The sequence below is a fragment of the Balaenoptera borealis genome, assembly GCF_965194805.1.
Source record: "Balaenoptera borealis genome assembly, chromosome: 3".
NCBI lineage: Eukaryota > Metazoa > Chordata > Mammalia > Artiodactyla > Balaenopteridae > Balaenoptera > Balaenoptera borealis.
This window is the reverse complement of record NC_138866.1, coordinates 103169944-103184724: the sequence shown is the minus strand read 5'-3', so window position 1 is coordinate 103184724 and position 14781 is coordinate 103169944. Positions and strand designations below refer to the sequence as shown.

At 35.1% G+C, this 14781-nt stretch overlaps 1 protein-coding gene across 1 annotated transcript in view; it reads right to left on the bottom strand.

Moving 5' to 3' along the window:
- Nucleotides 1–14781, bottom strand: part of UNC13C (unc-13 homolog C) — a 632162-nt gene that overhangs the window by 159609 nt on the left and 457772 nt on the right. The gene's annotated exons all lie outside the window — the stretch shown is intronic.

Here is a 14781-nt window from a genome sequence, read left to right as displayed (position 1 = left end):
AAAATCTACAACAACAAATGCTGGAGAGGGCATGGAGAAAAGGGAACCCTCTTGCACTGTTGGTGGGAATGTAAATTGATACAGCCACTATGGAGAACAGTATGGAGGTTCCTTAAAAAACTAAAAATAGAACTACCATATGACCCAGCAATCCCACTGATGGGCATATACCCAGAGAAAACCATAATTCAAAAAGACACATTCACCCCAATGTTCATTCCAGCACTATTTACAATAGTCAGGTCATGGAAGCTACCTAAATGCTCATCGAGAGATGAATGGATAAAGATGTGGTAAAAATATACAATGGAATATTACTTAGCCATAAAAAGGAATGAAATTGGGTCATTTGTACAGATGTGGATGGACCTAGAGACTGTCATACAAAGTGAAGTCAGAGGGAGAAAAACAAATGTCCAAATATCGTGTATTAACGCATACATGTGGAATCTAGAAAAATGGTACAGATGAACCAGTTTGCAAGGCAGAAATAGAGACAGAGATGCAGAGAACAAACATATGGACAGCAAGGGGGGAAAGCCGGGGTCGGGGGGTGTAGTGGGATGAATTGGGAGATTGGGATTGACATATATACACTAATCTTTATAAAATAGATAACTAATAAAAAAAATATTTGGAAAGCACTTGCAAGGCAGTTTATATCTCAGAGGGAATTTCTCTATTCCAGGAAGATTTCTTTCAAGTAGCTAATAAAAGGTGAACACATCAGCAGAAAAATGGTCAAACTCGTGAATGGAAAAGGAAATACAAATGACTAGACAGGAAAAGATGATCAACTGTACTTGTTGTTAGAAAAGGAAAATCCAATCCCAAGATAATTTCACCCAGGAGATTGATAACAATTAAGCATATTGATAATACCTGGTATTGGCAAGATATGGAGAAGCAGACACTTTCAAAACCATTAACAGAAATCTTTAATGATACAACCTTACTGGAAATTACTATCAATACTGGATTTACATTTCTTAGCCCACTGCTTTTTTCTCTTCACAATCACTACTGTCTTCATTTTTTGTGACCTTGATAACTATGTAGATGACCTAGTTAGTGTCTTGGTTCTCAGCTCTGAGCTCCACTCTCCCTTGGGTTTGTCCTCCCTCCCACAACAGCCATCCCTTTCTATGGTCTGACCTTAGATCATGTCAGTACCAACAAGGGCACTCCCTCCAAATCTCAATTTTAAGCATTCTGCTCTTTGAAAGGCATCGTGCTCTTTGACTACTACCTTACCTCGCTCCCTCTTATATCCACTGAGACCTATATTTTCTCTCTAAATGACCTCATTCATAACTTTACTTTCTCTTTAACTACCTGAGAGTCTACGGTCCATGACTGTAATCTCTTTTTTTATATACACCCTCAAATACTTGGCCTGTCTCTTTGTCATGCTCTCCTGGCCAAGGACAAAACTGTGTAAATCCAATTCCTTATCTCTTCTGTGCCTGTATCCTAGTGTCTCAACAGGACTGGAAAAAACATCACCATGCTGGCTGTTGTTATCTAAAATAATGGCCACAAATGTCAAAAGGGCCCTCCATATGGACAGCCGTCTCCACAGTTCACTAAGTATTTGGTCCCTATGCTCTGAGAGTATTATTTTATATTCCTGTTCTTCTCTTTCCACAAACATCCAAGAACCCTTGTCCTCTCTTCACTCTTAGCGGATCACTGAGATTCCACTACCACATTTACCATTCTGCCTCCTAAAGCCATGTACTTTTCCTCTCCTCTTGCTACTATGACTGAACTACCTCTACTACTACCTAAAGCTAAGTAGTTCACTTGTGTACTGAATAATAACCAACTTCTCCCACTCAAAGACTTGGCTGTTGCAATCATGTACTATCTCTTCTGCATCATAAATTTTTCCTCTGTGCAACTGAATTATTCCCATAACCACAAAAACATATGACATATTTCTATTATAAAATGGATTTTTAACACTAAAATGAAGACCAAAGGTATCAAAGAATTAACATACATACAGAAATCAAATTAGAAACTAACAACATATTTTGCTGGATAACACTGAAACTAAAAGAAACCATAAAGATAGATCATATGATATAAAAACCCCTTATAACAAAAATAATGCAATTTAAATGGAAACCATCCTGAAAAAAATATATGCAGCAATAGTTTTAAAAATTAAAAGCTATACTGTATAAAGAAGCCATAGAGATTAAAAATTAAAATAGTATTCATTGAATTAAAGACCAATATTTAAAGGGCAGGGACATGAATAAAAAAATAACACAAGTAAAATTAGTCAACAAACATACGAAAAAATGTTCAATTCCTTAGTTATGAAAGAAATTCAAAGTATAAACACATAACAAGGTACCACTTTATTAAAACAGCAAGCTTAAAGTCTTTCCAATATTCTATTCTGTCGAAGGTGGGCTGAAACAAGTGTACCCATCCCCTGGCGACAGTGCACGCTGTTGAAAACTTCAGTACATGATTTGGTAACACATTTCAAGAAATATACACGGTATTAATCATAGTGTTGATATTCAATGATTCTACTGGAAATTTGCCCCAAGGATGTAAACAAAATGAGGAAAAAGCATAATACAAGAACATTTTCATTATTCATTGTAATTTAAAGAATGCTATTAACCTGATTATCCAAAAATAGAGGGTTGGTTAAAAAGCTGAGGTTTACGGATGTGGTGAAATATTATGTAACTACTGAAAATATTCTGAAACTCTATCAATATGCCAAAATTCATAAAACATTAAAAAATACAGAAGTGCATTTATGCTATTATTACAATTATACAAAGTTCTGTGTGCATATGTAGCAGTAGAAAATGGAGAAGAAGGATCATGGCTAACTTAAAAATCTATTTCTGTTATGATTACTGAACAATAAAACATAAGTTAAATAAATTCAAAATTATCAACAAAGGAACCATTTTTCTTGCATCGTGAAGCAGAGAATTATTGTTTCTATTTTATATTTTAATTCAAGCTTTAGATTACCCAGTCTAATGAAAACTGGTAAAGGCACTGGCTTCTGACTGCTCCTTTTGGAATAGTAATATACGTACACATAAATGGCATTCATGAAGAATTGAGCAGCTATTCAATGCAAAGACATTGGACATAATATTGTTATTAATGGAATCTTACCAACATGTTTTATATTTAGAACAATTCCATGTAGAAGAGAGGGAGAGGGAGAGAGGAAGGATGAGAGAGGGAGGGAAGAAGAGACAGAGGGGGAGAGAGGGAGAGAGAATTTTAGAGAGACCTTATGCAGCAGGAGAGAGGCAATTTGAGAAGCTTGGCATCTAGGAAGGAATCCATAGGGAAAATGATCTTGTCTTGTACTAGTGAAGTTGTGAGTGGGTTTGAGAAGAAGGGAGAAAAGAGGAGGACACTTAAAAGTGAGAACTGTTGGAGCTCTGACCCTGCAGAGGAGGAGTAAGGAAGAGTGGAGCGCTTAGTCTGATCTGAGGATGTGAGTAGGGTTCCTGGGCTCAGAGTGAGGCTGTCAAGTACAGTAGAGGAAGAACAGTTTTGGAAAAACGATGAATTCTTGATTTGACTTTGGGATTCTAGAGATATTTCTCCACCACCAACCCTCTAGAGAGGCTAATTGTAAGTCACAGATGCATAGATCAAAACAGTTCAAAAGACAGAGAAATTGTACCTAAATACAATTGTGGATCGTGGATCCACGTGGATCATGTGCCTTTAAGGCAAGGGTATATGCATTAAGATATATTCTACTTAGCATTTTAGAATTGAGAAGATTCTGAGTATATGAATCCAGGAATTCACTCAGAAAGAGGATGCCTCATGTTGACTAGGGAAGAGGGGTGAGCCATACTTAAATCTACTTTTAAAAAATGTGCATGCTTATAATCGGTGAGCACAAAGCCTTGGAAAAAAGGAAACTGAAGGTTTAAAATACAACTCTTTTGTAGCACAGCATTTTCTACTAGAAGAAAAGCCAGCAGATGGGCATCTTTATATTGTGATCCCCTTTCCATCCATATTTTAGTAGAAAAATCAGGGGCATTAGGAGACACTCATAGGAAAATCAATTGAATTTGTAAGGATTTAATCACAAACTTGATGTAGCTTAGAATTTACTGTAGGATCATAGCTGCTGGTTCAGTAATCTGACCTGAAAATCTCACCTGGTCTGGGCCAAAAATGTGGCCCTTTTTCTTCTTTTTGCTGAGAAAACATATAGGCTTTCCTTACGTGTAAACCCCATCATATACTTTGTTTAGGGACTAAGCTGATGATTGCTTGGGATCTATTTACCTTATTTCTACTTATAAACACACTCACCCCTGCTAACTAGACAAATTTCTGAGTTTTAGATAGTCAAAGAACATAAAATAAAAGATGTAAGGACACAGGAGTAATTACTTTCATTGTATAGTCAAAGAACATAAGATAAAAGATGTAAGGACATAGGAGTAGTTACTTTCATTGTATACCCAAATTGTAGCAATACTTAAACGTAGTCAAAAACCATTTTTAATTTCATGGGTTTCAAGTGATGATTTTAATCATTATCCTATAAATGTATAGTACAAACTATACTGGACAGATTCTGGAGAAGGTGGTTTACACACCTCAGCTGTGTCCTAACCACCTGTGTGACCTTGAGCAATCATTTGATGTTCCTTGTTACCAGTGTTCTTGTTTACAACTGGACAGAGTTGGACTAACTGACCTCCCTCTGATAGGTCTTAAATTCCAACTCACCTGATTCTCTTCATAAAAGATTCCCTATCATTCAACTTCCTCCATGGCCTGACTTCTGGGAAAATGGCCCAACTCTGAAGACGTAACATATGGGAGCCCAGAAAATAAACAAACTATATGGATCTGGAGAAGGGAAGGGCTGTAACGTGAACAATCAAATCAATCATAAATGAGACTCAGATTTTTATGATAAAAATATCAAATGAGTATTAAAACTTTTATAAATTTTGGAGCATCTGTTGACTGAGTTTCTTTGCAGCTTATGTAATAGATGCAGCAACAATATTTAGCTGCTGTTGAATATGTATGTCAAGCTTGCCAGCTGGAAATTATTTCGTGACTAAAATATCACACATAGAATCAAAGAGCTAAAGATGGACATGCATTTCCTCTTTTGGAACCTTCTGGGGACTTGCCAACATAGAAAATAGTTGAGGCTCAGTGGTAACTATTGAGAGCAATTATTCAAAAAGAAACTCATCTTACCATGGGGAAGAAGCATGTTTGTTACCATACACACCAAACTGGTGAACACATCCACACATAAGCCAAATACTCTCACTGCAGGCAGCCAACAGAGAAATGTAAATTCTAAATTTCACAAGCTATAGACTTATAGGGTTAATAATGATATTTAAAATCAGTAGTTGAAAAGATTTTGCAATACATTTACTGGTTTTAAAATTTTTCATTATAACAGGCCTTTCCATCCCTTTTCAACTGGTTAACTCCTGCCTGTTCTTGAGATGTCAGCTGGAAAATAACTTCCTTAGGGAATACTTTTCTGAATTGCCTGACAAAATAAAATGTTCCTCTCAGCTGTTCTAATAGCACAATATACTTATCTTTTACAGCCGATATCACAGTTACTTTTACCTAAATAAGCATGAATATTTGATCAATACCTGTCTTCTTGACAAGACTCGCGCTCCATAAGGGCAGAGATTCTCTCTTTTTGGTCCCAAGTACCTACCAGAGTGCCTGACACAGAATAGACATTTAAATATTAGCTCACTAATAAGGATGTATTGTACAACACAAGGAATAGAGCCAGTATTATGTAGTAACTATTAATGGAATATAACCTTTAAAATTTGTGAATCACTATGTTGTATACCTGTAACTTGTATAATACTGTACATCAACTATACTTCAATTAAAAAATAAATTAATATTAGCTTATTTAGTGGTCAAATAAATGAGTAACTTTTTTTGTGGATGTAAGGAATGCATTTAAATAAAAATTATAGGTCAATTCACATCTTAAAAATATTTTTGCAGTAGCCTTCCTTTAATGATCTTACCAAATGACTATTTCATACTTCCTGGGATTATAGATATGGAGTCCACATAATCTGGATTCTCTAAGACTGTTCCAGTTTCAAATATGTTGTTCCACTTTATATGGAAATACTCTCTTACTTGTCAGACTACGTGTCCTGTTATTTTGTTAAGAAGAAATTGTAAATGTAACTACAGGATATTCTGAATTCCAGAAAATGCTACTTTACTAGAGAAAGTAATTTGCATAATATAAAACCAAGTCTTCAAAACTACTTTCTCAGCTGAAATCAATTCATATTATATAGATTGCAGCACATATTTTAAATAGATCTGTTTTACAGAATGTGGATCGTACAAGAATGGTGAGACAATAAAAATTCATTTCATCAAACTTTGAAGTTTAAATAAAAGAGTTTAAAATAAATAAAACCAGACGGATGTATATTAGTGGCACATCCTGACAAAATATGATAATGCATACTTGACACTCTATTAGATATTCTAAATATTCAAATATTATAGAAAGAGGAAGTAGTTCTAGGTAAATTCTGAGAACCCGTATAAAGAGAGAGGACAAATATTGGAAAAGTATTGTGATTCAGAGAAGTAAAATTGGTAGAGGTAGCCTTTCAATACAGTTATACAATATTCAAGGAGATCTGAAATTTTAAAATTTTAATTGTGTATTCTGGAAAATTTGCTCATGTTATAAAGCTGAATGGAATCAGCTTTACACATTACTTTTCTTGAATATGTGATTTAACGAAACCACACAGTCACCAAAATAAATCCCCAAATCTGATACTCTCTTTGCAATAATTACTCCTCCCTGAGTAGTGGGTTAAGAAATCACTTTGTTTGCAAGGGCAATGAGAAGCAAAAAAATATTGCTGTTATTGCTTTGGGTGTTATCATCTCCTGTCCAGATTTTCTCTAAAGAGAGTTTGCAGCATGCTTCATGCTATGTGAAACTCCCCATGGAAAGACCTGGATCACTAAGTAGGCAAAATCTGTCCAAACCCACGCACCAACTGTTCTCTCAGTTACACTAGCTATTGAATATAGCTGCCAAGTTCCAGAATCTCTCTGTGGAATAAGCAAATGAAAGACCTCCATTACCCTGCAGGCTCATTCTGCTTCTTGAAATTCCTGAGATAGTATTTAGTGTAGTTATCAATCTCACGGGCTCAGTCTTCCATGGAGTGCAAAGAAAATGTGATTTCAATTCCCATACAAACAGTTGTATTCAGTTAGTGCAAATTTAAGCAAGATAACCGCTTCAAAACGAATGGCATATGAAATATGACTTGACAAGTCATTTAACCTCTGTGTACCTCAATTTCTATTAGTATTTAACACTGATTTACCTCATAGTATACTGACAAGCTTAATAGGCTAATGATCAAGTAGCACATTTAAAAATGTTTAAACTTATACATGAAAGGCAGAATTCAATATGAAATGAGCATGCAAAGACTAATAAATACAATTTTAAGATTTCTATATATTTTATCCCAACTCATCTAAAAACTTTGAAAGATTATTCCATTTGGGTTTGGCTACCAAGAACTAACCAAAATATTTAAGATATCATAATTTGAAGAGTTTAGAACTAAATGTAATAATTCTTTATCACCCTAAGTGGAATAAGAGTTGGTAAATCATAACTTTATAGGGTAGAGTGCACACAGGTTATTTTTCCTTATTCACAAAAAAAGTGAATATAGAATCTGAGACTACCACTCATCAAATATTTCAACTCACTATTAAAGACTGTTTTATGGTTAAATTAAAGATATGCTTGAGTATGAAGCTCTGAAAAAATGAAATGATAGTCAATTATACACTTGTTCATAGGTTGATACCCTCAAATTGCCTAATTATTTTTGGTAATAAAGTATTTTGGTGACAAGTGTGCATTTCAGTATATCATATGCCTTCGTTTAACTGTAAAAGATAAAATACCATTAAAATTCAATTTTTATTATCTAAATAAAATCTCTTACATTTTATCCACAACTATATTACTCTTCAGTTTCTGATACTTACTTTTAAGTGACATGACCTATTTCTCCTTAGGCCAATAGAAGCAGATTAAAGGAATAGCAAAATGGCAATGCTACCATTACACTGACTTCAAAGTTTCAATATCAATTTCCCATACAGATAAAGAATAAGAATTAGTAGATGAGGGCTTCCCTGGTGGCGCAGTGGTTAAGAATCCGCCTGCCAACACAGGGGACACGGGTTTGTGCCCTGGTCCGGGAAGATCCCACATGCGGCCAAGCAACTAAGCCCGTGCACCACAACTACTGAGCCTGCGCTCTAGAGCCCATGAGCCACAGTTACTGAGCCCACGTGCCACAACTACTGAAGCCCGAATGCCTAGAGCCTGTGCTCCGCAACAAGAGAAGCCACCGCAGTGAGAAGCCTGCGCACTGCAACGAAGACCCAACGCAGCCAAAAATAAATAAATAAATAAAATAAATTTTAAAAATAATTAGTAGATGATAAAATTGGAAATTAGTGAACGTGCGTAGAATTCAACTAAGGGAAAAACTAATTAAAATTACAAGTACATAAATATTCATAAATGATATTGGTACCTATTCAGAATGGAAATTACCTGTCTGCGCATCTACATGAAAGAATTTGACAAAGACAAATGATGTAGATATCTCTAGTTACAGTTAATATATTAAGCCTACATGTAACTTTATGTTTCCATATTTACTTACATGAAACCATATTTTATGGTTCATGAGAAATAACTTATAATTTGAGAAAAATAATGGACAATGTGTTAAAGTTATAAACCTTTGCATTTTTTAAAAGGTAAAAAGATGGACCATATGGGAAGTTCATAAAAGAATAATCCTTTAACATGTTAGCCTCGAGGTGTCTCTAATTTTTTTTCAGCCTAAAAAAATGAAAACATCTATATGACATTCCTGCTTATAAATCACTTTTTAAAAGAACATTATTGAGATACAATTTACATAGCACAAAGTTCATCTGTTTAATGTATACAATTCAAAGAGGGTGGGCAGACAGGGTGGGCACCCCTGCTATGGGGTGCAAGTTTTCTTTTTGTGATTATGAAATGGTCTAAATTTAGATTATGATGATGGTTGCACAACCTTGTAAATATATCAAAGCACTTTGAGCACCATCTCATTTCATGCTTACAAAAGCCTTTAAGAGCCAAGACTCCAGGGAAGGATGGCATTCATATGTAAGAAAGTTTAAGAAATTATATAAGACTTGGGAAACATGGGACACAGCAAAAGGAAGGAGGCATAGGAGGGAACAACCGGTAAACAGCAAGGCAGCAACCCACCAGGACTTGATTAACGACGGTTTTATAGTTGCTGGTGGTACTGCAGCCTACAAAACAGAAAGGCCTTGCTTTTATGGAGCTTATATTCTATAGGGGAAATGGACAAATAAGCATGCCTGTGGGTGATAGATTGGGGGTGGATCGATTTTCCTATCTTATAAGGTGGCAAGGCTTTCCTTCCTAGAGACCTGAAGTGGATACTACAAGCAGAGGGGATAGCACATGCAGAGAACCTGAGGGAGAGATGTGTTTGATATGATTAGGGAAGGGCAAGGAGGTCAGAGTGGTTGACTCGAAGTGAAGGGCTCAGAGTGCTGAGTTCAGAGAAAGCCACCAGCTACTGTGTAGGGCCTTGTGGTCCAGGGTAGGGACTCTGGATTTCATTCTGAGTGTGATGAGGGTTATGAGCAAAAGAGTGACATGATTTGATTTTTGTCAGTTCAAAGCAAAGAAACAATAAAGAGATGTTTTCAGAATTGGAGAAATATCTGAGTAAAGATGTTTTAAAGACCCATTGAGTACCAGGCAGAATTAACAATGGAAAAAAACCCTTCCACATATTTTCAACATTAGAAATTTCAAGTTAAAAATATCTAGTAAGCACCAGGCTGAAGCAAAACAGAACAGATTGTGTGCAAAGAAAAAAGTAAAAGTTATTCTGGTCTTATATTCCTTTGTTATAACCCTGAACACCACAAGGCAACAGAGAAATGTTAACAGAGTTCTGAAAGAAAACAAGTATGACCCACAAATTATATACTTAGCCACTTAGTCATTCAAGTGCAACAGAGAGATATTTTCAGACATGCAGGGGCTTAGAATATAAAACCATGTATACTTTCTAGTAAGACTTACAAATATATGCTAGAAAAAAACCCAAATCAAGATTGGGGATGACATTTAAAAAAAAATACAAGAACAAAGCAAAAGTAGGATAAAATGCAATACCATATTTTCACATAAAAAGTATTTTGGTTAATTATAATGTAAAAACTTAAAAGTATAAAAGTATTTGTATGTCAAATTTGAGAAAAACATTTATTCATTCATTCATTCATTCTTTTTTGTGCTTCTCTGTAACTTTCAAATTTCCCATAATTGATTTTTTCAATCATAAAAATAATATTACAAATTTTTAATAGACAAGAAACCATCCTGTCATATCCTCTGGTGTCTAATAAAATGTTATGTTCCACATTTTCTATATATTCTAAGAGGTAAAAAAAATAGAGTTTTTAGATCATAAAGTACATAGATCTTTAATTTAGATCTAACTAGTTCAATAGTTTTCAACTCATGTTTCAGCATTGAGTACTCCATTCAATGTTAATATTCATGGGGCACTTATTCATAGGTGCCAGGCAATCTTCTAACCATCTTGTTTGTAGCACCTCATTTAATCCTCACAATAATATAATTTATCAGACAATGAAATTGAGGCACAGAGTTGATACAAAAATTGCTGGATGTCACATGGATGGTAAGCAGTGGAGATGGATTTTGTACTCATCCTGTGTGATTAAAGCCAGCGTTCTCTGTTACTTAGCACTCTGTGGAAGATATCCTCTGAAATAATACCAACTGATCCCCGCCTTCAGGTATTCACACCCTTGAGTAATTCCCTCCGCTTGAGGGTACATTGGACCTAACGAATGACTTCTAATGCATAGAATACAACAGAAATTAGGAGATAACACTTTTGTGGTTGGGTTATAAGAGACTGTGAATTCCACTTGCTATAGACTCACTCACTATTGCTTTTTTGGCTTGAACACTTTGATTAAATAAGATGTCATGTTAGAGAGGTCCCCCTGGCAAGCAACTGCAAGGGAAGAAGTGAGGCCATCAATCTAACAGCTTTTGAGAAACTGAATTATGCCAACTACCACGTGAGAGAGCTTGGAAGAAGATGCTTCATCAGTCGAGCCTTCAGATGAGACCACAGTTTTGAATGACACCTTGATTTCAGCCTTGTAAAAGACCCTAAAACAGAGGTCACAGTTGAACCATGCCCAGACTACTGACTGTGGTAGGCAAAATAATGCACCCCTCAAAATGTTCATTTGGAATTAAGTTTGCTAATAAGATGACCTTAAGATAGGGAAACGATCTTGGATTTCTAGATAGGCGCAACACAATCACTAGGGTACTTAAAGGTAAAAGAGGGAGGCAGAAGGGTCAGTGTCAGAGTGATGTAGTGTAAGACAGACTTGAATAAATATTGCTGGCTTTGAAGATGGAAAGTGGCCACAAGCCAAGAAATGTGGGAAGCCTCTAGAAGCTATAAAAGTAAGGAAATGGATCCTACCCTAGAGCCTCCAGAAAGAAAGGCAGCCCAGTCAACACTTTGATTTATCCCAGAAAGACCCACATCACACTTGACCTACAGAATTGCCTGAAGTAATCATTGTTTGAAACACTAATTCTGGGAATATTTTGTTACAGAGCAACAGATATCTAATAAACACACTCTGTCACACAAAAGAAGAATCAGCTGCTTTGTAGTCTTTCTCTCTGAACACCCCATGTGCCACCAAAGTAGTCACTAAAGTTTTGACCTAGAGTGTTCCATAGAGCACAATAGCTAGAGCAAGTGAGCTAGACTAACTTCGCAGGAGATGGAGAAATTCCTCTGAACAGTATCACTATGAGGGACTACAAATACTGAGAAAAGAATAACCCAATATTATAGGCCTTGTTTGTCTTTGGGTCTCTTAATGTGATCTCTCATGCCAGGTAGTACTTGTAAGATTTTCTTATGTTGGGTAAGAGATGATTTTTTTTTGGAGAAGTCAAATTTTTTAAAAAATTGAAGTATAGTTGATTTACAATATTATATTAGTTTCATGTGGACAACATAGTGATTCAGTATTCTTATACTACATTTAAAGTTATTATAAAATATTGGCTATATTCCCTGTGCTGTACAATATATCTTTGTTGCTTATTTATTTTATACAGAGTAGTTTGTTAATCCCTTACCCTCATCTTGTCCCCCCTCCTCCTTCTCCCCAATGGTAACCACTAGTGTGTTTTATCTGTGAGTCTGTTTCTGTTTTGTTATATTCATTCTTTGTTTATTTTTTAGATTCCACATATAAGTGCTAACATACAGTATTTGTCTTTCTCTGTCTGACTTATTTCACTAAGCATAATACCCTCCAGGTCCACCCATGTTGTTGCAAATGCTAGAATTTCATTCTTTTTAATGTTTGAGTAATATTTCATGTGGTATATATACCACATCTTCTTATCCATTCATCTGTAGATGGACACTTGGGTTGCTTCCATATCTTGGTTATTGTAAATAATGCTACTATGAACACTGGAATGCATGTGTTTTTTCAAATTACTGTTTTCATTTTCTTTGGATATATATCCAGGAGTGGAATTGCTGGATCATATGATAGTTCTATTTTTAGTTTTCCGAGAAACCTCCATTCTGTTTTCCATAGAGCTACACCAATTTACATTCCTACAAACGATGTACTAGGGTTCCCTTTTCTCTACATCCTTGATAACATTTGTTATTTGTGTTCTTTTTGATGATAGCCACTTTGATAGGTGTGAGATGATATCTCATCGTGGTTTTGATTTGCATTTCTCTGATGATTAGCAATGATGAACATCTTTCCATGTGCCTGTTGGCCATCTGTACGTTTTCTTTATAAAGTGTCTATTCACGTCTTCTGCCCATTTTTTAATTCAGTTGTTTATTTTTTGATATTAAGTTGTATGAGCTGTTTATATATTTTGGATATTAACCCCTTGTTGGTAATATCATTTGCAAATATTGTCTCTCATTCCGTAGGTTGTCCCTTTGTTTTATGGTTTCCTTTGCTGTGCAAAACTTTTAATTAGGTCCCGTTTGTTTATTTTTGCTTTTGTTTCCTTTGCCTTAGGAAACAGATCCAAAAAAAAGATTGCTACTATTTATGTCAAAGAGGGTTATGCCTATATTTTCTTCTAGGAGTTACAGAACTATATACAACTGTAAAGTTCCAGGTCTTACATTTAGGTCGTTAATCCATGTTGAGTTTATCTTTGTATATAATGTGAGGAAATCAAACCTCTGGTTTTATGGTTTCTTTAGGGGCATGCTTGTGTTCCTTTCTCCCTAGATTTTGTGTATTTAATGTAGGTTTATGATTTGTGATTACTATGGAGTTCATATATGTTGACCTATAACTATATCTACTTATTTTAAACTAGTCACTTAGGTTAAAACACATTCTAAAAGATCTATATTTTTTTACTCCCCTCTCCCAAGTTTTGTGTTTTTGATGTCATAATTTACGTCATCATGTTTATCTCTTAAGTGTTTATTGTAATTATAGTTAATTTTATGATGTGTTTTTTTTTGTCTTTTCATCTTTGTACTAGCTTACTTAAGTGGTTAATCCACAACCTTGACTATATATTTGCCTCTACTAGTGGGATTTTTCCTTTCTTATAAATTTTTGCTTTTGTTGTTTAATTTTCTTTTCCACTTAGAGAAGAACCTTTAACATTTCTTCTAGGATTGGTTTAATATTGATGAACTCTTTTACATTTTGCTTGTCTAAGATGTTCTTTATCCCTCCTTCAATTCTGAATGATAATCTTGCTGGGTAGAGTATCCTAGATTGCACATTTTTCCTTTTTAGCACTTTAAAAATATCATGCCACCCCCTTCTGGCTTGCAAAGTTTCTGCAGAAAAATCAGCAGATAATCTTACAGGGGTTCCCCTGTATGTGATCCTTTATTTTTCTCTTTCTCTTGCTGCCTTTAGAATTCTCTTTAACTTTTACATTTTAATTATATGTCTTGGTGTGGGTCTCTTTGGATTCATGTTGTTTGGGATTCTCTGTACATCCTGTACCTAGATTCCTTCTTCAGGCTTGGGAAGTTTTCTATCATAATTTCATCAAATACATTTTGGCCCTTCTTTCTCTCTCTCTTTTCCTTCTGGAATCCCTGTGATGTGAAAGTTATTACACTTGATGTTGTCTCAGAGGTCCCTTAAACTGTCCTATTTTTAATTTGTTTTCCTTTTGCTATTCTGACTGGGTGATTTCCATTATTCTATCTTCCAGATCACTTATGCGTTCTTCTGTACCACCTAGTCTGCTCTTAATTCCTTCTAGTGTGTTTTTCATTTCAATTATTGTATTCTTCAGCTCTGAACGGTTCTTTTTTTATATTTACTAGTTCTTTTTAAAAATTATCACTGTGTTCATCTATTCTTTTCCCTAGTTCAGTTAACATTATTACTATTTCTTTGAAACCCTTTATCTGGTAAATTATTTATCTGTTTCATTAGGTTTTTTTCAGGGTTTGTTTTTGTTGTTGTTGTTATTGCTGTTATTGTTCTTCCATTTAAAACAGATTCCTCTGTCTTCCCATTTTTCCTTGACTT